Source organism: Pelobates fuscus, chromosome 10 (assembly GCF_036172605.1).
Source record: "Pelobates fuscus isolate aPelFus1 chromosome 10, aPelFus1.pri, whole genome shotgun sequence".
NCBI lineage: Eukaryota > Metazoa > Chordata > Amphibia > Anura > Pelobatidae > Pelobates > Pelobates fuscus.
In genome coordinates, this window is record NC_086326.1 from 118,796,083 (window position 1) to 118,821,616 (window position 25,534).

Sequence of the window (25,534 nt, forward strand, 5' to 3'; positions counted from 1 at the left end):
ATTGTGAATTAACAGCTGCAGCAATACAAATATCTTCTATGTCATCCTCTGAGGGGGCATTAGGTAAAGCAGGATACATTGCTTTATAGGGAGGTGGGGGTTGTGGTTGGGCATGGCTGTGGGCTGACTGGGTAGGGGGCACAATTGGTGGTGGATATAGATTCTCAGGAGGGGCTTCTATGGGAAAGCAGATGGTATTACTGTCAACAGTTCCCTTTCTCTTAGCCAGGTTTTTCTTAGCTCCCTTTAAAACCTTTCCTGTTACACTACAAGGAAACCAATGAGGGGCTATCTGCAACCAATTTTCACCTCCTGCTTTCATATATTCCTTATCCCAATCTGGATCAGGACCATACCACGGCCATGACTTCCTATCTCCCAAACACAAACCTCGAATCATATTCATATGGAAATCATCATTAGCCCCCACACCTGGGAAAACGATCAGATGACTTCATAGTCTCTGTCCATCCTGCTAAATTTGACACAAAGGGGATAGTAAGAAATCCTCTTTGTGCTCCAACTCTAGTAACATAATTTAGACATGACTCCCCTGGGTGAGGTAAAGTGTAAGAAATAGACTGTTTATTTCCTATATTTCTGGCTCAGGGTAGAAACACTACCTACTTACCAATAGTGTGTCTCTACTTAACAAGCAAAATAAACACAAAACAGACACAAGGTGACCAGAGAAACGAGAAGTTTGGGTTATTCTTGCTCTATAAAGCTTGTTCCCTAGAACACCTATAGTCTTAATAAACCGGAGACTCCTTTATAGTCTCAAAACCTGTATCTACCTGAGATACCCTGTATCTATCTTAGATACTAACCTGGGTTACCAAGAACCCTATACTAGACCAACTATCCAGTAAAACCCAGAGACCTATTTACAGTCTCAATATAACTAGAGTCCTTACACCTTTCCTTATCTACTGAATACAGTCTTACAAAACAAAAGGGGGTGATAGACAATCAGTGTCAAAATAAGACACAAAAAGGCTACTTACCCAATGGTTTTGCTGATCCCACTTCTAGACACCAAGCTGAAAGGGTTAATGCTGTCCTGGACTCAATTTCCCTCAATTCTCGATCCTCTGTTCACCACATCAATTGACGGGAGAAACTTGCTCAGCAAATAACAGACAGACACGAAAAGGTGCTTGACAAGTTCTCAATTTCTTTACTGTGTATTGAATATTTATACAAATTAAGTTACTTGAGTCATGAGATATGCCATACAGAGTATAAGATTGATTACTTCCTTAAATATCACATGTTATACTGACAATGGAAAGATAAGACTTTTTTGAATATGTCTGGAATGAATATCCTGGGCAAGACATCCTGAAATGTCGTATTTCCTATAGAATTGTATAAGTCTGTCACAGTCAACATATTATCATATCCTATAGAAGGAAGCATGTTATTGTTCAAGTCTTTCACAGTCAGCATTTCTATGACGTACATTAAATTTAAAGCATACAAAGCAAAAAGTAGTTTAACTGTTTCATATCCTTTCAGTCAGCAATAATGATAATAAATCTTATAAAATGAAAAAAGAGAATTCAACTATCTAATATTCTTTCAGTTCCAAATTTACACGCCTTCCCACTTAGCCAAGATAGGTTGAGATCTAGCGGACTGAATTTACACCAGGCGCCGCTTAGTCTCCCGGTCCCTCCGACCTAGCGAACAAAATATACACCCTATATACGCTAGTCTAGACAAGACACCGGTGTCCGGCTTGGGCTATTTACACAGGACCCAGCCTGACTCCAAACCAAAATTAAACGGGCTGACTACAGGGCGTTTAATTACGAGCGGTGCGCCTTCGCTCCTTCCCTCCACTGGTGGGGGCGAATTCCATACACAATACAAACCCCTTATGGGCCTACCGCACAATCGGTATCCAATACCCTTAGTGGGTCCACCGTCTAAAACAGTAGTCGTCTTACCTCCTCGTTCCTGAACCTGAGTTCACATTCATCGACGGGGACACCCCAGCACTTACTACGTAGAGGCCGATGATCTCCTGGACAACAGACCAGTGGCGCCGAGACGAAAGGAGGTCAACGCAAAAGTTCAGGGGTGCAGCCGTAGGGAGCGTGGGCAAAGATAGACCGTCTCACGCCTCTGCTTCTCAGCTACCGTTGAACGATGAGCTTCCCGGCCAATGCACCAAATGATACCGGAGAAACTGACGGAAGCCGAGCACAGAGAGATGGACACAGGTTTCTTCAGGAAGGAAGAGATCTTTATTTGATTCACCGACCTGGACTCAGAGGGACTAATGTCACCAAAAACAGCAAAGTCTGAGCCCTGATCATACAGTGTAGGTCCCTTATATAGGTATATAGCTCCTTCCATAATCAGCTCCACTCACACGTACTCTTACCCAATCAACAGAACAAAGACTAACTTATAGAAACATAGAAACATAGAATGTGACGGCAGATAAGAACCATTCGGCCCATCTAGTCTGCCCAGTTTTCTAAATACTTTCATTAGTCCCTGGCATTATCTTATAGTTAGGATAGCCTTATGCCTATCCCACGCATGCTTAAACTCCTTTACTGTGTTAACCTCTACCACTTCAGCTGGAAGGCTATTCCATGCATCCACTACCCTCTCAGTAAAGTAATACTTCCTGATATTATTTTTAAACCTTTGTCCCTCTAATTTAAGACTATGTCCTCTGGTTGTGGTAGTTTTTCTTCTTTTAAATATAGTCTCCTCCTTTACTGTGTTGATTCCCTTATGTATTTAAATGTTTCTATCATATCCCCCCTGTCTCGTCTTTCCTCCAAGCTAAGCATGTTAAGATCCTTTAACCTTTCCTGGTATATACATGTTAAGATCCTTTAACATGTTATAGCATGCTATACATGTTAAGATCCTTTAACTTCCTGTTTGACCACATGGCTTGCCCAGCACAATGGAGGAGGGGAATTCTCTATATCCTCTATTCCTGCACATGCTCCGTACACTACTGATTGTATCGTTGCCACGTGCAACCAACCGACCGATACATCAGTATATGCACGTGCACATACCACGTGGCAATCTCGGCCTACTAAATTTATTTTTACCGAGATTCCACCACAGGATCCCTAGATGGTCGGCGAAGTCCTTCATGTCGGAGACCTGGAGGAGGGTGTAGGATTGTTCCCCCTTCTTCGCCGTTAATTTGAAGGGGTGCCCCCACATATAGCATCAGCCATTTTCAATTAGTGCCGCTGTGAGAGGTTTCAGCTCCAAGCGTTTCCTCAGCATGGACGGTGCCAGGTCTTGAAAGAATTGAATCTGCTGCCCCTGGTACATGGGCGGATAGCGTCTTGCCTCTTACATTAGCTGTTCCTTGACCGGGAAGTGTAGGAGCTTTGTTATCACGTCCCTCGGTGTGTTTGAGTTGTAGGTCGGAGGGCGCAGGGCCCTATGTGCCCGTTCTGTGTATAGGTCTTGTTCTGTAGAGTTAGGCAGGAGGGACTGAAAGATCGCCCTGATTGTGGGGAGTATGGCGTCTGGCTGGACTGACTCCCGCAGACCGCGGATGTTTTGTCTGCGGGATCGGTTATTAAGGTCCTCCAGGCTGTCTTCCAGGAACAGTATCCTGTCCTAAAGCATCTGTAACGGATCACCTGGCACCCCGACTTGGTACCGCCATTAATGGATGCTCCTAGTGCTTCCTGAGGACTCCAAGCACTCTGGCAGACACCACAATCACCGAATCCGAGAAACCTTTTAAATTCTCCCAAGCATATGAATGCTGTAGACCATTGAATAGGAACCATACGAATAGGCTTGTACTCCTAGCAGTCAACTGGAACAGCATGCAATAAATCCTTCCCCCAATAATGAGACGACACATCACTTTGAGGGTTAAACAGGAACTCTGGACTGGCTCATCCAGCCTGGCTTTTATTTCCACTCACACATACAGGCCACACCCAGGGGGAGGCATAAAAGAACCTATGACATAGATGTTACCTCCCACACATCCCCTCCCCTTAGTGTGACACATAATCCCATTATGCATACAGTGTAAAATATACTTTTACACAACTTTCATAACTTTAAAACCATACATCACATTCACATAAAAATACATATCAATCAATCCATTCAGGGGAACAACATATTAAAAAATGGCATGAATCCGACCAGGGGTTCAAAAGTTACTAAAAGTATCTTTTGTTCCTTTCTGGCTGGCAGAAAAACATCCCCACAATGCACCCTGGTTTCCTCCCCTCTGCCCTGGAGTTAATTGGAGAAGTAATCCAATTACCCAGGACTAAAGGCAGACTCCATTAACCACATGGTTGCAAAACAACATAAAACACTTTAAAATATATAAAGTCACATTTACACATAACACACAGACATTTCACCTATCCCCAGATAGCTGGGATCTGCACGCACAAAACTACCGAATATCGCGCAGATCCTACTCACACAGTACAATTGCCATGGAGCTAAAGTCTTTCCCATAGTCTTTCATTATATGAATAGGCTCCATGGTATGGCTATCTGGGGTATCACATTCCCATAAAGTCTGGTCCATAGTCCAAAGGCAAGAGGCGGGCAATCAGCCCCCTCCAAGGACACGTGGCGAGGTCGGTTTCGCCACAGCATCCCTGTGTCCTTATCGAGGGCTGCGGTCTTCATCAGCATTTCTTTCAGTAAGCTTTCATTTGTTTTTCCAGGGCCGCAGCTGTATAGGCTTTTATGTCCGCCGACGTTTCCCTGAGCATTGCCTCAGGTCTTCCTTGGTGAGGGGGGTGGTCGCCTGGTGTTGGTCGGCCTCACTCCCCTCGGTTTCGGAGCCGGAGTCTGCCTGGCTTTGGGCCCAAGATGGCCGCCGGTCCTCTTTGGCGCGAAACATCGTCGCCACGGATGGTGTGGAATCCCATCAGTCCGAGTGATGTGGAGTGATGTGGAGGTGGTGGGGAGTCTGTGGGTGAGTCGTGGAGGCGAGAAGCACCCGGTGTGTAGCTGATGGACGCGGATTACTTGCCCGGGGTGAGAGAGCTAAGGGCTCGTGCGTCTTACTCCATTGAAGGTTAGGCTCCACCCCTCATGATCTGCACTTTTAATGACCACACTCTGGCTTTTATGCAGTGGGCAGGTACTTTGGACATCCCACAGGGTGGGACACAGTACAGCCAATCCTTTACAGGCAAACTGTAAAACACACCCAGCACAAACATAAAATCCTTCCCCTTTGCCTGTGATATAATTACTGAACACAATGGGTTAATGTAATTTATCACAGCCAGGAAAAATACACTTTTTATACATACACTGTAACTTTAAAAATATGCATCATATTCACATAAAACATACATATTCAGAATCAGCATACTTTAAATATAAACATAACCAGAAATCATACAAATCCCCCCAGTACATAAAAAGTTAGACGGAAGTCCTTTATGACCGACCGCAAGCACATTTTCCTGCCCAAAACAGTTCCATAGATTTTGGCTGTGCGGTCGGTCAATTTTATGCAGAAAAAGTCCCATTCGAACGTGCATTCGAATCTTCGAACGGGACTTAGTCTCTGCAGCTAAAAGTTCAGTGTAGGAGAAGGTAAGGCTCAGCGGTGTTCGCGGAAATGTGTAAACGATTTTAGTTCCATGGATTTGGCTACACATACCGCTGACCTCGTTTGAATGAACAAAGATGGCCGCCACCACATGTTCGTTTGCACGAACTGCGGCCACCCTGCGGTCGGCAATTAACCTGCAGTAACCTCACAGCCTGGGAGGTAAATTGCCTGCACACTTCCACTTCTGGGTGGTCCGCCTGTGTGGTACTTGGTTCAGTAAGCCCTATTTTCTGAACCAAGTGGGAGAAAGCCAAGAACAACATATTTTAACTAAGTCTGGGGGCACTGCGGACACCGTCTTAAAGGGGCATTGTCACACAAAGTCTCAATATGTCCCCAGATGGTTCTTATAGGGCCAGCATGGTCCAATACAAGTCCTTAAGCCACAATGCAGTTCTTAAAGGACCAGCAGCAGCACAATATAAATCCATTAGCCCAAATAATGTTTTTAAAGGGCCAAATCTCCCAGGGGCCATAGTCATGCGGAAGGAGGCTGGCAATCAGACTCCTCCAACAGCCAGGGGGAAAGGGCAGCTTGTTACTTAAAAATCCAGTGGCAAAAGGTGTTTTGTCACAAATGGATCCTGGACTAATTTTATTAAATTTAATTGAGTCAAAAATGAAGATAAAGGATTCAATGTTAATTTTACACATCATTACAGCAGCCAAATGAGTGATAGCACAGAATTGGAAACATATACAAATCCCATCCACCCGAGAAGTGATAGCACAAGTAATATGGCAAGCAAAAATGGAAAGAGGCATCTTAGTGAGCTTAGAAAATCAGGTAAGGTATCTATCGCTGACCTCGTTCGAATGAACAAAGATGGCCGCCGCCACATGTTCGTTTGCACGAACTGCGGCCACCCTGCGGTCGGCAATTAACCTGCAGTAACCTCACAGCCTGGTAGGTAAATTGCCTGCACACTTCCACTTCTGGGTGGTCCGCCTGTGTGGTACTTGGTTCAGTAAGCCCCATTTTCTGAACCAAGTGGGAGAAAGCCAGGAACAACATATTTTAACTAAGTCTGGGGGCACTGCGGACACCGTCTTAAAGGGGCATTGTCACACAAAGTCTCAATATGTCCCCAGATGGTTCTTAAAGGGCCAGCATGGTCCAATACAAGTCCATAAGCCACAATGCAGTTCTTAAAGGACCAGCAGCAGCACAATATAAATCCATTAGCCCAAATAATGTTTTTAAAGGGCCAAATCTCCCAGGGGCCATAGTCATGCGGAAGGAGGCTGGCAATCAGACTCCTCCAACAGCCAGGGGGAAAGGGCAGCTTGTTACTTAAAAATCCAGTGACAAAAGGTGTTTCGTCACAAATGGATCCTGGACTAATTTTATTAAATTTAATTGAGTCAAAAATGAAGATAAAGGATTCAATGTTAATTTTACACATCATTACAGCAGCCAAATGAGTGATAGCACAGAATTGGAAACATATACAAATCCCATCCACCCGAGAAGTGATAGCACAAGTAATATGGCAAGCAAAAATGGAAAGAGGCATCTTAGTGAGCTTAGAAAATCAGGTAAGGTATCTATCTGAAAGACAGTAAAAAAAAAGTGATGCCGGGAGCTGGTCTGACGTCATATACCGGCTCCCAGCATCACTAAGCGGCAGTAAGAGCTCAGGCTACAGCACTCCCTCAACCCGCAATAGAAGCTGTCGCCCGCCTCGTGGGGGGCCCAAAGGTGGCCAGCCGGTGCCCACAGAGAGGGCTCGGCGTGCCAGCTGTGGCACATGTGCCATAGGTTCGCCATCACTGCTCTAGTGGCTGTCTATCAGACAGCCAATAAAAGTACTTGCTGCTGTTTAACTCAATCAAACAAACCTGGACATCCTGACCCTTAACACTATATGCCTAACACTGTTAGAGGCAGAGGAACACTATAGTATTCCTAATACTATAATGTATCTTTAACTATTGCTAGGATAATTGGAGTAGACAGGGTTAGGTAGATAGTTATTTGTTCTTAAAATTAATGCTTCAATATAATCTACATATTGTTTTCTTTTTTTTTTTTCATACAATCTAACTGTATTCACTTTAGTACATAACTCTGCTACCTTAAAGGGACTCTGCACTACCCAAATTCAAAAAGAATGAAACATAATTAAATAAAATCCCCATTTAGTAGATATACTACCAATGAAAACATCCATGGATTTATTTTTTTCTTTTTCATTTGCGGTATATATAAAATATCATACAAATGCTGCAGATCTCTTGTCTGCAGCTTTTGCAAGCCATACCCTTCTTCCGAAGCCCAGACTTTCTGTTGCTGTCCAAATACAACCTTCCCAATGCAGCTCAATGAGAAATCCTTGCAAGGCAGGTACTTTGGGCAGTTTTTTAGGTGTTTGGAGTCAGGTCCGGTGCAAGGATTTTTGGGTACATAGGCGAAGATGTATTTTTCCGCCCCCCCTCCCCCCCAAAATAACATCTTCACCTATGTGCCTCTTAACCAGCCCCTCTCCCCGTCCATTATTGGTCCCCTCCCTTCCCTATCCTTTAGTGTTCTTTGAACCTCTCCCCTCTTTTCCCTGTCCCTTGGTGTTTCTCCCCCCTCCCCTCCCTGTCCCTTGGTACACCCCGCACCCCCTTCGTGGTCTCACTCCCCTTCCTGGTGTGCCTCCTACCTCTCTTGTAGCGTTGCCGAGTGGAGGATATCCCCTACAAGAGCTTCAATTTTCTGTACCTGGCCGGACTGACAGGGAGTGCTCTCTCAGTGAGCACCTCCGGTCAGTCTGGCCGGGTACAGGAAACAGAAGCTCCTGTACTGCGCTCCGCCACACTACACTCAGTGGTGTATACACACTGACAGTCACACACCCTCATTGACAAACACACAGACTCACTGATCTGACACACACTCATTCATTGACACACACACACACTGACACTCATTGACAGACACACTGATAGTCACACACAGACTCAATGACAAAGATACTCTCACTGATTTGACAGACACTCACAAACACACACTCATACACCCACATGCAACACTCATACAATCACTCACAGACATACACACATACACTCACTCACAGACAGTCACTCAAAGATACACATACACTCACTCACTCACACACAGACAGTCACTCACAGACACACAGACAGTCACTCAGACACACAGACAGTCACTCACAGACTCACAGACACACAGTCACTCACAGACAGTCACTCACAGACACACAGAAACACAGTCACTCACAGACACACAGACACACATACACTCACACACAGTCACTCACAGACACACAGACAGTCACTCACACACTCACACACAGACACTCACACACATACTGACACACATACACTCACACAAAGTCACTCACAGACACACAGACAGTCACTCACAGACACACTCACAGACACACAGACACTCACACACACAGACACACATACACTCACACAGTCACTCACAGACACACACACACAGAGATTAGAGCTCCCTCGCCACGTCTGATCTCAGCACTGCCGCACGCCGCGCTGGGGGTCCAGAAGGTGGCCTGACAGGAGGGAGAGCTTCCCTCCTGCCGGTCACTGAAATCTTGCGCCGCCAGAGCCGGTGCGCCCTAAGGCGGCCGCCTGTGCCGCCTTATGGATGCGCCGGCCCTGTTTGGAGTGTTCTTTTAAATTATTGTTTTGGTTTACCTATACATTGTGTAACACCAATGTTACATTTCTGCATGGATTTTTTTTTACATCCACTCATTTTTTTACTTACCTGATTCCAGCTCCGATGTCCCTTGGCCCTGAGTCGAGGCTCTGCTTTCTCCAACATCACTCGACAAGGGGACACTAATGCGCATTCGTGGCGAGTGTGGTGTGCGCATTATGCCTCCCCATAGGACAGTTTTAAACCAAGGCTGTCCCGTGGGGACAGAGCTGATGCTGGATGTCCTCATGCAGAGCGTGAAGACGTCCAGCGTCAGTTAGCAGACCAAAAGTCTGGTAACATTCCGGAATCACCTCTAGTACCTGTCTGTCTCTAAGTGCAATAGGGACACTGTACTCAGACTACTTAAAGGGACTCTCCAGTGCCAGGACCGTTTTCCTGGCACTGCTGGTCCCCTCTCCCTCCCACCTCCCATCCCATGTCCCTCAGCACTGGTGCAAGCTCCGCCTACGCTCATCCCCCGCCGACATCAGCCGGTGGGGGAGACCTATTGAGCATGCGCGGCCGGCGGCGCATATGCATTAGACCTCCCCATAGGAAAGCATTAAATAATAATTTCAGTGCTTTCCTATGGGGATTTCGGCGACGCTGGAGGTCCTCACATAGCGTGAGGACGTCCAGCGTAGTTATAACACACAGACAGCCACTAGAGGAGAACTTAACCCTTCAAGGTAAATATTGCAGTTTATGAAAACTGCAATAATTACATTTGCAGAGTTAAGGGTAGTAGTGGGAGTTGAAACCCAGACCACTCCAATTGTCAGGATCACCATTGTGCTTTACAAAATATTGTGTATTTGGGTCTGGCTGGGATTGAACCCGAGCTTCCTGCATCCCAGTCAGTATGCTTACATTGAGCTCCACGCATCTTTCTGTCCAGTGTCCCCTCGGTCTGTGCCAAATTGCAAAGGGTGCCTTAACTCTGCGTGCCGGACTCCCACTCCAGGTAAGATCCTTGACAGTACGATCTGACCAAATGGAGTCTGCAGAGTTAAAGATTACCATTGCAGCCTTGACCCAGCAAGTTTCCCAGCTCACCCAGGCTTTGCAGGGCTTACAGCAGGAACTGGCTTCCCTTAAAGGGAGAGTAACCTATGACTCTGGACTCTCTGAACCGCTGGTTGCTCTACCCGAAACATTTTCTGGGATCCTTCTAAGTATGATGTCTTCAAAGTCGATTGCGAGGTCCTGTTTGCCCTGAGGCCCTACACCTATGCCACGGACGTCATTAAAGTGAGGACAGCGATTACCTTGTTGTCGGGGCACCTTAAGACTTGGGCCCACCAATTGTTACTCGCCAAAAGCCCAGTCCTGGATTTCTAGGAGTCCTTTATTCGGTCCCTGGGTTTACAATGCAACAAGACACAAAGATCCATTGTACATAGATCACCTACTGTTGCTTCACATATATTGCAACCCGGACGGGAAATGGATTACACTACTCCTTCCAATCGGACTGATGTTACTGCTAACCCTACCGCTACCAAGTCTCCTGAAACTTTGTATACTTCTGGCAGTGAGGCGGTGGAACCCATGGAGATTGGACTGGTTAGGTGCCATCAGTCATCTCAAGAAAGGGCAAGAAGGATGGCGCATGGACTGTGTTATTATTGTGGGGAGAGGGGACATTTAATATCTTTTTGTCCCATTCGTCCATCTAGGCCTCAGGTTCTCCGTCTGGATACTACTCTGGCATATCCTATGAGACCTGTCTGCCAACATGCTGCCTGTCCTTGCTTGACCACTCTGACCAATCCTCAGCCTTCTACAGTCGTTGCACCTGAGGTTGTGCAGGAATCTGTTACTAAAGAACCTGAGATCTCTATTTCTACTAAAGATTCTGCTTCTAAGAAGGCAAGCACCACAACCACTACAAGTCCTGTCAAGGAAGACCCCCTTTCTGCCTGTACATATGCCTCTAATGGGGCTCTAGTCCGGAAGGAGGACTTGCAAGTTTTTGAAAAGGCCCTACAATGCAACAAGACACAAAGATCCATTGTACATAGATCACCTACTGTTGCTTCACATATATTGCAACCCTGACGGGAAATGGATTACACTACTCCTTCCAATCAGACTGATGTTACTGCTAACCCTACCGCTACCAAGTCCTGTCAAGGAAGACTCCCTATCTGCCTGTACCTATGCCTCTAATGGGGCTCTAGTCCGGAAGGAGGACTTGCAAGTTTTTGAAAAGGCCCTACATGCTATGACCTCCGCTCCTACTAGTACTACCAAAACCAAGAAATCCAAAAAGTAACCTCCTGGGTCGTAGTTGCGTTCCTCTTCTCGCCTACGGCGTCTTTGAAGGGGGGTAATGTCAGGATCACTATTGTGCTTTACACAATATTGTGTATTTGGGTGTGGCTGGGATTGAACCTGAGTTTCCTGCATCCCAGTCAGTATCCTTACATTGGGCTCCACGCATCTTTGACTGTTTCTGGTTGTTCTTGGTATCCTGTAGTCTGAGCCTGTGCACCTGGGATTTGCACACCTGTTCCTGGTTCTTTGATGATTGGCTGAGACTCCCTATTTAAACCCCGCAAGTCTGGTTCTCGTTGTCAGATTGTGTTTCCTGTTTGGTTTCACTGCTGTTCATCTGACTCCTGGTTTTGATCCCCTGCTCGTCTACTGTTTTCGCCTGATTGCCGCCAGCCCTGACTTCTGATTCTGTTACTGACTACTCTTCTGGATATCCCTTGTCTGTACTGCGTTCCAGGAAGCACTGGTTATTTCAGCCCCAGTGCACTGTCACAGCCTTGGGGATTTCTGTCCTGAGTCCCATCGGTCTGTGCCGAATTGCAAAGGGTGCCTTAACTCTGCGTGCCGGACTCCCACTCCAGGTAAGATCCTTGACACCAATGGGCAGAAGTGGTCTGGGTGCCTGGAGTGTCCATTTAAATGAGCTGAAGTGGTCTGGGTGCCTATAGTGTCCCTTTAAGCAAAGCTTGTTTTGATCCTCTTAATCAGGTTTCCCCAAACTCCGGCCCTCCAAATGTTGCTGAACTACAACCCCCATGATTCTCAGCCTATCTATTTCATTCATAGAATCATGGGAGTTGTAGTTCAGCAACATCTGGAGGGTCAGAGTTTGGGGAAGCTTGCTCTCAATGCTCTAACTCAAGGGTTCCCAATCCAGTCCTCACGTACACCCTACCAGGCCAGGATTTAGGAACTACCCTGTTGTGCCAATAGTGTTTTTTTCTTCTTTCTAAAAACACCTTAGACACAAACGGATAATCCCTAAATCCTGGACTGTTAAGGGGTACTTGACGACTGGGTTGGGAACCACTGCAACTCATACAGGCTCATACATACTCATACATGAAGTGAAAAAGAACATTATTTGTACACATCTCTTCAAGAATACATATATTAACAACTGTATGATATTTTGATTTGATTACAAATAATGAGATTTTAAAACAAACTGAGCCTTTTATCACTTTCCCTTGCAGGCTAGGAGATCTGAGAAAAATAATTTCTTGATCCATTCCACAGTCAAGTTACCCTGCTTGCGCAGTACACAGAGCACATTCTTATTGATCTGAATCTCCTGCCCCCTATTAGCTATAACAATCTGCACCATGTGTCCCCTACAATTACATAATTGCAGTAACATCACAGTGCCTACAACTGGGTGGGAAGTTTGAATTAGTCGCTACCTATAAATTCCAGGCTCAGTGGTGGCTTTAGCATTATTCTGGGATTGATTTCTTGGTAACATGTTTCTCCATAGAGCTGTGATTGCTTTTGGTGGCTCTGCTTTTGCAGATTTTGCCGCTGTGGGAAAGAGTGGTGATTATTCTGGTTTTCTATGTCCACCTATAATCCCTGGGCGCTGGGATTGGAACTGGGATTGGTAAGTATAGTGCTGTAGACACCTGAATAACACAGCAGGAATTAATAGGATTTTTATATCTCTTACTCAGCTGGGGAGTTCCACTGGTTTCCAGGAGCTGATCATATCATAGATGTGACTGCCAGGGTGGGGAGCGAAGAGACTTTATCGTAGGACGGTTTGCCGTATGACTGATACAAATTGTGATCCATTTCACATTAAAGCAGCGGTTCCCAACAGTCCTCAAGTACCCCCTTAACAGTTCAGGATTTAGGGATTACCCAGTTGTGTCTGAGGAGTTTTTTAGAAAACCCTTTACACACAATAGGGTAATCCTGGACTGGTAGGGGGGTACTTGAGGACTGGGTTGGGAACCCCTGCATTAACCCCTTAAGGACACATGACATGTGTGACATGTCATGATACCCTTTTATTCCAGAAGTTTGGTCCTTAAGGGGTTAAAGGAACACTCAAGCATTGTAACCACTAGCATGTGCTGTAGTGATTATGGTGCCCTCAATTTGTAAGCAGTCAAACAAGACTGGTTTGACTTGTTTCATGTGGTCTGCTGGGTGCTGTTTACCGCCTTCACTACTTCTGATGGAAAGCTGGAAGCTTCTGTTGGCTGTCCTGAGCTCAACACTGCATGGGCAGACTTTCAGCTCTTTGCTGGAAACGGGAATCAGCATCTGTTGGACCCCAGGTAATTCAAACTGTTCTAAAATGTCTGACTACTGTGAGAGGAAATGTGGTGTGGTAGTTGATGGCATATATATATATATTCGGCCTGATTTACTGAACAGCAGCCTGAGGTTTGAGCGTTAAATGTCCCAGGGAGAGATGTTAGGTTTGCAAGATGCATTACTGGTACTCTGCAAACCACGGTATGGGTCCCTGGGATAGCAGGGTGGGCCAGTGCTCAAATAGCACCAGCTGCTAAGTAACAGTCAGACCAGAACTTGTATTTTGCTTAATAGTTTCACTTATGCCTAATTGCACCTCACCTGTATCTGATCAATTAGCTAGCAGGCTTTTAAAAGAAGGGATCAGCATGCTGCAGGGTGAGGAGGAAAAGCCAGAGGAATGGTGTCTTGCAGGTATACATTTTGTAAATTGGCAAGTGGGAAAGTCACCCAATTCCAGATAGGGATTTGCTGTGTATAGTAAGTGCAAGAGCAAGGAATTTTGTTTTGTTTATTTTTCCCTCTTTGAAACACGTGTGTGTGTGTGTGTGTGTGTGTATATATATTTCACCAAATAAATCTGAAAACAGAGCTGGATGTGTCCTGGACTTTCAGTACCCTAGAAGGCTGGAAGAGAGATGGTGTGTTACACTACTTACAATAGGTTGGTTTCTGGGCACTCCTGATACCATAACAAATACAACATGCAGTTCATTTAACTGTTCCAGGGATAACTGCAGGTTATTTAACCTAAGATGACTTTTTTAAATTTTCCTTTTAGTAACCTACTCAGAAGTCGAGTTTTTAACAACATTGCAATGTGATTGCTCAGCATCCTATATTGGGGTTTGTAACATCCTAGCTGCAAAATTTGAATAGAAATGGCATAGCCAAGCTGGAAACAAAGTTTCAGTTCTGTCTTGTTTTTGGCACATTGTATTGGTGACTGTACCCTGTTTGCACCACGTTTCAGAATGATCCACACCTATCGTCTAAAGCTGGTCATTACTAGTTCTTAGTACCATGTATTTAAATCTCCGCTTAATTAGGTTCTTCAAATGTAGCCTTCTGATGCATTATTGAAGGGAATAGTGAAGCATACAACTCAGAATCGGGTGGGGAGGAATTAAAGGCCTTAGAAGAAAAAATGCAGTAACACAAATCTAGGTTTTTTTGTTTTTTCTATGGATAAAACTGGGATTTGGGGTCTTCCTTTACCACTTATTGAACATGGAGTGACTTTATCTTTCCTAAAGCCGTGAACCAATGTCTCTAATAAACTTGAAACATCTGGAAGGATGTACAGAGAAGGAGCGTGAGTGTAAGCTGCAGGAATGGAGGGGGTGGGGCATTCTAGGCACCAGAACAGCTGTAGTGGTTATGGTACTTACTAGTTCCATGCTGTCTTTCTTTCTACAGGGCGTGAACAGGCCAGCCTAACAGGACAGCGTCTGGCACTTCTTGCAAGTGAAGGGAATAACTTTAGCTGCATTATTTATTCGTCATTGACCAGATTCACAGAAACTGCTGATATTATCAGTAAGAATTTACCAGGTGAGCCATGTGTACAGGGGAAGGAAAGGTTTTACTGGACCCTCTATTGCACATGTGGGATTAGGCTGCTGCATGTAGACCTCTGAAATCCCAATTCTTGCTGCCTATGCATATTTTGAATAGTTGCAGAATAACCGTTATTGAGCTGTTTTGTTGGTGGTTTGGCTTTCTTTAATCTTCTTATAGATATTAAAATGTGCAGCTCCAGTCTGCTTCACGAAGGACCTCCAATCCGACCAGTTCCTGCGGAATCCAAGTGGATACCAGATCTTTCTGTAAGCTATATCTAGTGGTGACTCTATTTTTAAAGCGTTTCTAGTGTGCATTCTGTTTCTGCTTTTAACCCTGGTCGTTGTCTCCATCTTAGTATTTTAAAGATGGCCCACGCATTGAGGCTGCATTCAGGAAGTACATCCACCGTGCAGATCCAGAACAAACAAAAGACAGTTATGAAATAATAGTCTGCCATGATAATGTGATCCGCTACTTTTGTATGCAGGTAAACTGCTTCCACTTATCATTCTAAATCATCTGTGGTCACCACAGGTATCTTCCAGGCCCTCTATTCCTAACCTGCATTTTTAGTTTTTCTTTACCCCTTAAGGACTAAACTTCTGGAATAAAAGGGAATCATGACATGTCACACATGTCATGTGTCCTTAAGGGGTTAAACACCCTTATTTAACAAAGTTAATGGAGTACACTAAACCCAGAACAACTATACAAAATTGAAATGAGAATCCAGTATTGTAAAATTGTGTGCCATTTTTACTATAATGAACTGTGCTGCTTATTGAACAGGTTTTCATCCAAATGTTATCAAATCGTGTGGTAATTGGATGGCATGTACTAATCTGACAGCCTTTACAGCAGGCTTCCGTAAACGCCAGCCCTCCAGATGTTGCTGAACTACAACTCCCCCCAACCATTTAATTCATAGAATCATAAGAGTTGTAGTCAGGGCTGGACTGGGGATACAAAGCTGCCCTGGAAAAAAATGTATGCCAGCTCCATAAATCATTGCGCCATGTAAGGTTATGTCGAGATTATTTTCTAATATAAAATATTGGTCCTTTCAGCGTAACTGTTTAATTATACAGTAAGCATACTCGCATGCAGACAGACAAGCTCATTGATATAAATGATCTCATTGACATAAAAACACAAGTTCACATACAAGCAAGCTCACTAGCAAGCGCGCATGCACACAGCTTATTGTAGTGGTACTGGTGTCTATAGCCTGTCCCTGCAGGCATTTTAATGTAAAAACTGACCTTTCAGAGAAAAGGCAGTGTTTGCATTGCTTCAAAGTGACAATCACTCAGACGGTCACTAGAGGTGCTTCCTGTGTTTCTACATTAAGGGCCTCCACGCTCTGGAGGCACTGAACATTCCCCATAGAGATGCATTGATTCAATGCCTCTCTATGAGGAGATGATGGTTGGTGTAGCTTTTTGCAGCTAATCCTATGGCAAAGCATTGGATTGGCTGAGATCATCAAGCTTGATGATCTCAGCCATAGAGGCAGGGCCAGTGGAGGGGAGACCAGCATGGCGTGGGGAAAAGTGAATAAAAAAAACATTATTGACAGACACACATTACTACTACCTGTGGGTGACCGGGGGTTGTGCAGGGCAGACAGCCGTCTGTGCTGGTGGCCGCAGGGGGAGCTGTGATGGCGGCCACTGTGGGTGCAGTGCTTTCTCTGCTCCCCCCGCTATCGCGCGCTACTTAATGATTCCGCGGCTGGAATATGACGTCATATTCCGGCCGCACTCTCATTAAGCTGGGGAGCAGAAACCACACACCTTGCAGTTTGCCTGGCCCTGGTTGTAGTTGAGCAACATCTGGGGGGGCAGAGTTTGGGGAATCCTGCTTTACAGCATTAAAAATAACCTCAAGACCTATATTGTTCAAACTTGTCTTATGCCTTCCATGTACTGACAAAATGTATATCTTCATCTACAGGGCACTACAACTCCCACCGGAAGCTTGGCCCTGACTGTCTCTCTATCATGGTAGTATTACAAAGCTGGTGATAAAACCTGATGGTGATGTGTCACTGAAGATGCTTGGTGATGCTGGCTTTATGCCCCCGGGGAAACTCACGAGAGCTTAGCTCTGAGCTGGATGTCCTCCTAGAGACATCTGTGTTGGACACACAAGTTACCATGACTCCCTTACCTTTCTGTTTAATAGACACTCTCCAGTTGAAGCAGTCTTTCAATGCATATATTGCACACAGCATGGGTGGATCAAATAATAGTATAAATTGTTCTCATCACTGCACTAAGATGAAGGTTCTAGTTTCTGAATATGCAGCACCATGTTTTGAGTTACAATGCCTTGTGTTCACCAAATGGCTTTACAACTCAAGCTTGGCACCTCCTATTGCTCACCTGTTACGACATTGCAGACCCTGTAGCTATTAGCTTGTCTGCCTAGTCCAAATGGCTTCTTGCAAAACAAAGTACAGTTGAAAGAAGTTACCTGGCTTGGTTAGTGTAAATACTGTATATTAAATATAAGGGTCAGTTGTAATAAAACAATGTAACAACCCATTTGTATGCATGTTGACAGGACTGCTTAATTAAAAGCAAATAAAATGACTTCCTACTTATTTTCGTCATTGTATTGGTGGCTTCTGGCTTCACACTTCTCATAGGTACTAGATGTTCTGAGAGTTCCATATGTTCAGAACTTGAACTAAAAGTTCATCCTTCATTGTATGTGGGTCGTGTGGACTTGCCACTCAAAGGGAGTATCTAATCTTGTTTGTGTTTGGCAGATACCTTGTGTGACCACTGCGGCTACTCTTCCCACCAGAACTGTATTAACCTTAAGACTTCCACCTAGGGTTTGGACATGGGCTGGTGGGGTCCTGTCTGGCCCTGGAACTCTTTCTCCCTGACTTCTTGAACCAGGCGTACATCACCTGGCTGAGCCCCCTCACTTCATTGAGGGAGCATTTGTGGTCTGCACCTCCTTCAGCTACTTAAGAGCTCCCTAGTACTCTTGGTCATTGATGGAGCACTGGGAGCTGTTAAAGTGGTCTGCATCTGATATTGGTGCCGAACACAATACTAAACCACCAGGGATCCAGCTTGCCTTCCACTAGACAATGTGAGGATATTTATATGGTGGTGATCTTAACATTATAAACATTATCGAATTGATATATTGGCATTGTTCCCCTTAAATTAATGCTAAGAGCTACTCATTATTTTAACGCTTATAGACTCTGGAGTACACTTTATTAGAGGATTTGTATTTCACACATTACAAACCAACTATAAAAATGTAGTTTATTGTGACAATGTAACATGCATGAAAATCAGCTACTGTGGCTGACCCACAGGAACAGGTAGGCTCCCCATCTCCCCATCTCCCCATCTCCCCATCTCCCCATCTCCCCATCTCCCCATCTCCCCATCTCCCCATCTCCCCATCTCCCCATCTCCCCATCTCCCCATCTCCCCATCTCCCCATCTCCCCATCTCCCCATCTCCCCATCTCCCCATCTCCCCATCTCCCCATCTCCCCATCTCCCCATCTCCCCATCTCCCCATCTCCCCATCTCCCCATCTCCCCATCTCCCCATCTCCCCATCTCCCCATCTCCCCATCTCCCCATCTCCCCATCTCCCCATCTCCCCATCTCCCCATCTCCCCATCTCCCCATCTCCCCATCTCCCCATCTCCCCATCTCCCCATCTCCCCATCTCCCCATCTCCCCATCTCCCCATCTCCCCATCTCCCCATCTCCCCATCTCCCCATCTCCCCATCTCCCCATCTCCCCATCTCCCCATCTCCCCATCTCCCCATCTCCCCATCTCCCCATCTCCCCATCTCCCCATCTCCCCATCTCCCCATCTCCCCATCTCCCCATCTCCCCATCTCCCCATCTCCCCATCTCCCCATCTCCCCATCTCCCCATCTCCCCATCTCCCCATCTCCCCATCTCCCCATCTCCCCATCTCCCCATCTCCCCATCTCCCCATCTCCCCATCTCCCCATCTCCCCATCTCCCCATCTCCCCATCTCCCCATCTCCCCATCTCCCCATCTCCCCATCTCCCCATCTCCCCATCTCCCCATCTCCCCATCTCCCCATCTCCCCATCTCCCCATCTCCCCATCTCCCCATCTCCCCATCTCCCCATCTCCCCATCTCCCCATCTCCCCATCTCCCCATCTCCCCATCTCCCCATCTCCCCATCTCCCCATCTCCCCATCTCCCCATCTCCCCATCTCCCCATCTCCCCATCTCCCCATCTCCCCATCTCCCCATCTCCCCATCTCCCCATCTCCCCATCTCCCCATCTCCCCATCTCCCCATCTCCCCATCTCCCCATCTCCCCATCTCCCCATCTCCCCATCTCCCCATCTCCCCATCTCCCCATCTCCCCATCTCCCCATCTCCCCATCTCCCCATCTCCCCATCTCCCCATCTCCCCATCTCCCCATCTCCCCATCTCCCCATCTCCCCATCTCCCCATCTCCCCATCTCCCCATCTCCCCATCTCCCCATCTCCCCATCTCCCCATCTCCCCATCTCCCCATCTCCCCATCTCCCCATCTCCCCATCTCCCCATCTCCCCATCTCCCCATCTCCCCATCTCCCCATCTCCCCATCTCCCCATCTCCCCATCTCCCCATCTCCCCATCTCCCCATCTCCCCATCTCCCCATCTCCCCATCTCCCCATCTCCCCATCTCCCCATCTCCCCATCTCCCCATCTCCCCATCTCCCCATCTCCCCATCTCCCCATCTCCCCATCTCCCCATCTCCCCATCTCCCCATCTCCCCATCTCCCCATCTCCCCATCTCCCCATCTCCCCATCTCCCCATCTCCCCATCTCCCCATCTCCCCATCTCCCCATCTCCCCATCTCCCCATCTCCCCATCTCCCCATCTCCCCATCTCCCCATCTCCCCATCTCCCCATCTCCCCATCTCCCCATCTCCCCATCTCCCCATCTCCCCATCTCCCCATCTCCCCATCTCCCCATCTCCCCATCTCCCCATCTCCCCATCTCCCCATCTCCCCATCTCCCCATCTCCCCATCTCCCCATCTCCCCATCTCCCCATCTCCCCATCTCCCCATCTCCCCATCTCCCCATCTCCCCATCTCCCCATCTCCCCATCTCCCCATCTCCCCATCTCCCCATCTCCCCATCTCCCCATCTCCCCATCTCCCCATCTCCCCATCTCCCCATCTCCCCATCTCCCCATCTCCCCATCTCCCCATCTCCCCATCTCCCCATCTCCCCATCTCCCCATCTCCCCATCTCCCCATCTCCCCATCTCCCCATCTCCCCATCTCCCCATCTCCCCATCTCCCCATCTCCCCATCTCCCCATCTCCCCATCTCCCCATCTCCCCATCTCCCCATCTCCCCATCTCCCCATCTCCCCATCTCCCCATCTCCCCATCTCCCCATCTCCCCATCTCCCCATCTCCCCATCTCCCCATCTCCCCATCTCCCCATCTCCCCATCTCCCCATCTCCCCATCTCCCCATCTCCCCATCTCCCCATCTCCCCATCTCCCCATCTCCCCATCTCCCCATCTCCCCATCTCCCCATCTCCCCATCTCCCCATCTCCCCATCTCCCCATCTCCCCATCTCCCCATCTCCCCATCTCCCCATCTCCCCATCTCCCCATCTCCCCATCTCCCCATCTCCCCATCTCCCCATCTCCCCATCTCCCCATCTCCCCATCTCCCCATCTCCCCATCTCCCCATCTCCCCATCTCCCCATCTCCCCATCTCCCCATCTCCCCATCTCCCCATCTCCCCATCTCCCCATCTCCCCATCTCCCCATCTCCCCATCTCCCCATCTCCCCATCTCCCCATCTCCCCATCTCCCCATCTCCCCATCTCCCCATCTCCCCATCTCCCCATCTCCCCATCTCCCCATCTCCCCATCTCCCCATCTCCCCATCTCCCCATCTCCCCATCTCCCCATCTCCCCATCTCCCCATCTCCCCATCTCCCCATCTCCCCATCTCCCCATCTCCCCATCTCCCCATCTCCCCATCTCCCCATCTCCCCATCTCCCCATCTCCCCATCTCCCCATCTCCCCATCTCCCCATCTCCCCATCTCCCCATCTCCCCATCTCCCCATCTCCCCATCTCCCCATCTCCCCATCTCCCCATCTCCCCATCTCCCCATCTCCCCATCTCCCCATCTCCCCATCTCCCCATCTCCCCATCTCCCCATCTCCCCATCTCCCCATCTCCCCATCTCCCCATCTCCCCATCTCCCCATCTCCCCATCTCCCCATCTCCCCATCTCCCCATCTCCCCATCTCCCCATCTCCCCATCTCCCCATCTCCCCATCTCCCCATCTCCCCATCTCCCCATCTCCCCATCTCCCCATCTCCCCATCTCCCCATCTCCCCATCTCCCCATCTCCCCATCTCCCCATCTCCCCATCTCCCCATCTCCCCATCTCCCCATCTCCCCATCTCCCCATCTCCCCATCTCCCCATCTCCCCATCTCCCCATCTCCCCATCTCCCCATCTCCCCATCTCCCCATCTCCCCATCTCCCCATCTCCCCATCTCCCCATCTCCCCATCTCCCCATCTCCCCATCTCCCCATCTCCCCATCTCCCCATCTCCCCATCTCCCCATCTCCCCATCTCCCCATCTCCCCATCTCCCCATCTCCCCATCTCCCCATCTCCCCATCTCCCCATCTCCCCATCTCCCCATCTCCCCATCTCCCCATCTCCCCATCTCCCCATCTCCCCATCTCCCCATCTCCCCATCTCCCCATCTCCCCATCTCCCCATCTCCCCATCTCCCCATCTCCCCATCTCCCCATCTCCCCATCTCCCCATCTCCCCATCTCCCCATCTCCCCATCTCCCCATCTCCCCATCTCCCCATCTCCCCATCTCCCCATCTCCCCATCTCCCCATCTCCCCATCTCCCCATCTCCCCATCTCCCCATCTCCCCATCTCCCCATCTCCCCATCTCCCCATCTCCCCATCTCCCCATCTCCCCATCTCCCCATCTCCCCATCTCCCCATCTCCCCATCTCCCCATCTCCCCATCTCCCCATCTCCCCATCTCCCCATCTCCCCATCTCCCCATCTCCCCATCTCCCCATCTCCCCATCTCCCCATCTCCCCATCTCCCCATCTCCCCATCTCCCCATCTCCCCATCTCCCCATCTCCCCATCTCCCCATCTCCCCATCTCCCCATCTCCCCATCTCCCCATCTCCCCATCTCCCCATCTCCCCATCTCCCCATCTCCCCATCTCCCCATCTCCCCATCTCCCCATCTCCCCATCTCCCCATCTCCCCATCTCCCCATCTCCCCATCTCCCCATCTCCCCATCTCCCCATCTCCCCATCTCCCCATCTCCCCATCTCCCCATCTCCCCATCTCCCCATCTCCCCATCTCCCCATCTCCCCATCTCCCCATCTCCCCATCTCCCCATCTCCCCATCTCCCCATCTCCCCATCTCCCCATCTCCCCATCTCCCCATCTCCCCATCTCCCCATCTCCCCATCTCCCCATCTCCCCATCTCCCCATCTCCCCATCTCCCCATCTCCCCATCTCCCCATCTCCCCATCTCCCCATCTCCCCATCTCCCCATCTCCCCATCTCCCCATCTCCCCATCTCCCCATCTCCCCATCTCCCCATCTCCCCATCTCCCCATCTCCCCATCTCCCCATCTCCCCATCTCCCCATCTCCCCATCTCCCCATCTCCCCATCTCCCCATCTCCCCATCTCCCCATCTCCCCATCTCCCCATCTCCCCATCTCCCCATCTCCCCATCTCCCCATCTCCCCATCTCCCCATCTCCCCATCTCCCCATCTCCCCATCTCCCCATCTCCCCATCTCCCCATCTCCCCATCTCCCCATCTCCCCATCTCCCCATCTCCCCATCTCCCCATCTCCCCATCTCCCCATCTCCCCATCTCCCCATCTCCCCATCTCCCCATCTCCCCATCTCCCCATCTCCCCATCTCCCCATCTCCCCATCTCCCCATCTCCCCATCTCCCCATCTCCCCATCTCCCCATCTCCCCATCTCCCCATCTCCCCATCTCCCCATCTCCCCATCTCCCCATCTCCCCATCTCCCCATCTCCCCATCTCCCCATCTCCCCATCTCCCCATCTCCCCATCTCCCCATCTCCCCATCTCCCCATCTCCCCATCTCCCCATCTCCCCATCTCCCCATCTCCCCATCTCCCCATCTCCCCATCTCCCCATCTCCCCATCTCCCCATCTCCCCATCTCCCCATCTCCCCATCTCCCATCTCCCCATCTCCCCATCTCCCCATCTCCCCATCTCCCCATCTCCCATCTCCCCATCTCCCCATCTCCCCATCTCCCCATCTCCCCATCTCCCCATCTCCCCATCTCCCCATCTCCCCATCTCCCCATCTCCCCATCTCCCCATCTCCCCATCTCCCCATCTCCCCATCTCCCCATCTCCCCATCTCCCCATCTCCCCATCTCCCCATCTCCCCATCTCCCCATCTCCCCATCTCCCCATCTCCCCATCTCCCCATCTCCCCATCTCCCCATCTCCCCATCTCCCCATCTCCCCATCTCCCCATCTCCCCATCTCCCCATCTCCCCATCTCCCCATCTCCCCATCTCCCCATCTCCCCATCTCCCCATCTCCCCATCTCCCCATCTCCCCATCTCCCCATCTCCCCATCTCCCCATCTCCCCATCTCCCCATCTCCCCATCTCCCCATCTCCCCATCTCCCCATCTCCCCATCTCCCCATCTCCCCATCTCCCCATCTCCCCATCTCCCCATCTCCCCATCTCCCCATCTCCCCATCTCCCCATCTCCCCATCTCCCCATCTCCCCATCTCCCCATCTCCCCATCTCCCCATCTCCCCATCTCCCCATCTCCCCATCTCCCCATCTCCCCATCTCCCCATCTCCCCATCTCCCCATCTCCCCATCTCCCCATCTCCCCATCTCCCCATCTCCCCATCTCCCCATCTCCCCATCTCCCCATCTCCCCATCTCCCCATCTCCCCATCTCCCCATCTCCCCATCTCCCCATCTCCCCATCTCCCCATCTCCCCATCTCCCCATCTCCCCATCTCCCCATCTCCCCATCTCCCCATCTCCCCATCTCCCCATCTCCCCATCTCCCCATCTCCCCATCTCCCCATCTCCCCATCTCCCCATCTCCCCATCTCCCCATCTCCCCATCTCCCCATCTCCCCATCTCCCCATCTCCCCATCTCCCCATCTCCCCATCTCCCCATCTCCCCATCTCCCCATCTCCCCATCTCCCCATCTCCCCATCTCCCCATCTCCCCATCTCCCCATCTCCCCATCTCCCCATCTCCCCATCTCCCCATCTCCCCATCTCCCCATCTCCCCATCTCCCCATCTCCCCATCTCCCCATCTCCCCATCTCCCCATCTCCCCATCTCCCCATCTCCCCATCTCCCCATCTCCCCATCTCCCCATCTCCCCATCTCCCCATCTCCCCATCTCCCCATCTCCCCATCTCCCCATCTCCCCATCTCCCCATCTCCCCATCTCCCCATCTCCCCATCTCCCCATCTCCCCATCTCCCCATCTCCCCATCTCCCCATCTCCCCATCTCCCCATCTCCCCATCTCCCCATCTCCCCATCTCCCCATCTCCCCATCTCCCCATCTCCCCATCTCCCCATCTCCCCATCTCCCCATCTCCCCATCTCCCCATCTCCCCATCTCCCCATCTCCCCATCTCCCCATCTCCCCATCTCCCCATCTCCCCATCTCCCCATCTCCCCATCTCCCCATCTCCCCATCTCCCCATCTCCCCATCTCCCCATCTCCCCATCTCCCCATCTCCCCATCTCCCCATCTCCCCATCTCCCCATCTCCCCATCTCCCCATCTCCCCATCTCCCCATCTCCCCATCTCCCCATCTCCCCATCTCCCCATCTCCCCATCTCCCCATCTCCCCATCTCCCCATCTCCCCATCTCCCCATCTCCCCATCTCCCCATCTCCCCATCTCCCCATCTCCCCATCTCCCCATCTCCCCATCTCCCCATCTCCCCATCTCCCCATCTCCCCATCTCCCCATCTCCCCATCTCCCCATCTCCCCATCTCCCCATCTCCCCATCTCCCCATCTCCCCATCTCCCCATCTCCCCAT

The 25,534-nt window shown here is 49.6% G+C and overlaps 1 pseudogene; it reads left to right on the forward strand.

The window, feature by feature from the left end:
- The first annotated feature begins 10,733 nt into the window (after positions 1–10,733).
- On the forward strand, positions 10,734–17,766 carry LOC134574792 (serine/threonine-protein phosphatase PGAM5, mitochondrial-like; annotated as a pseudogene).
- Positions 17,767–25,534: the final 7,768 nt, after the last annotated feature.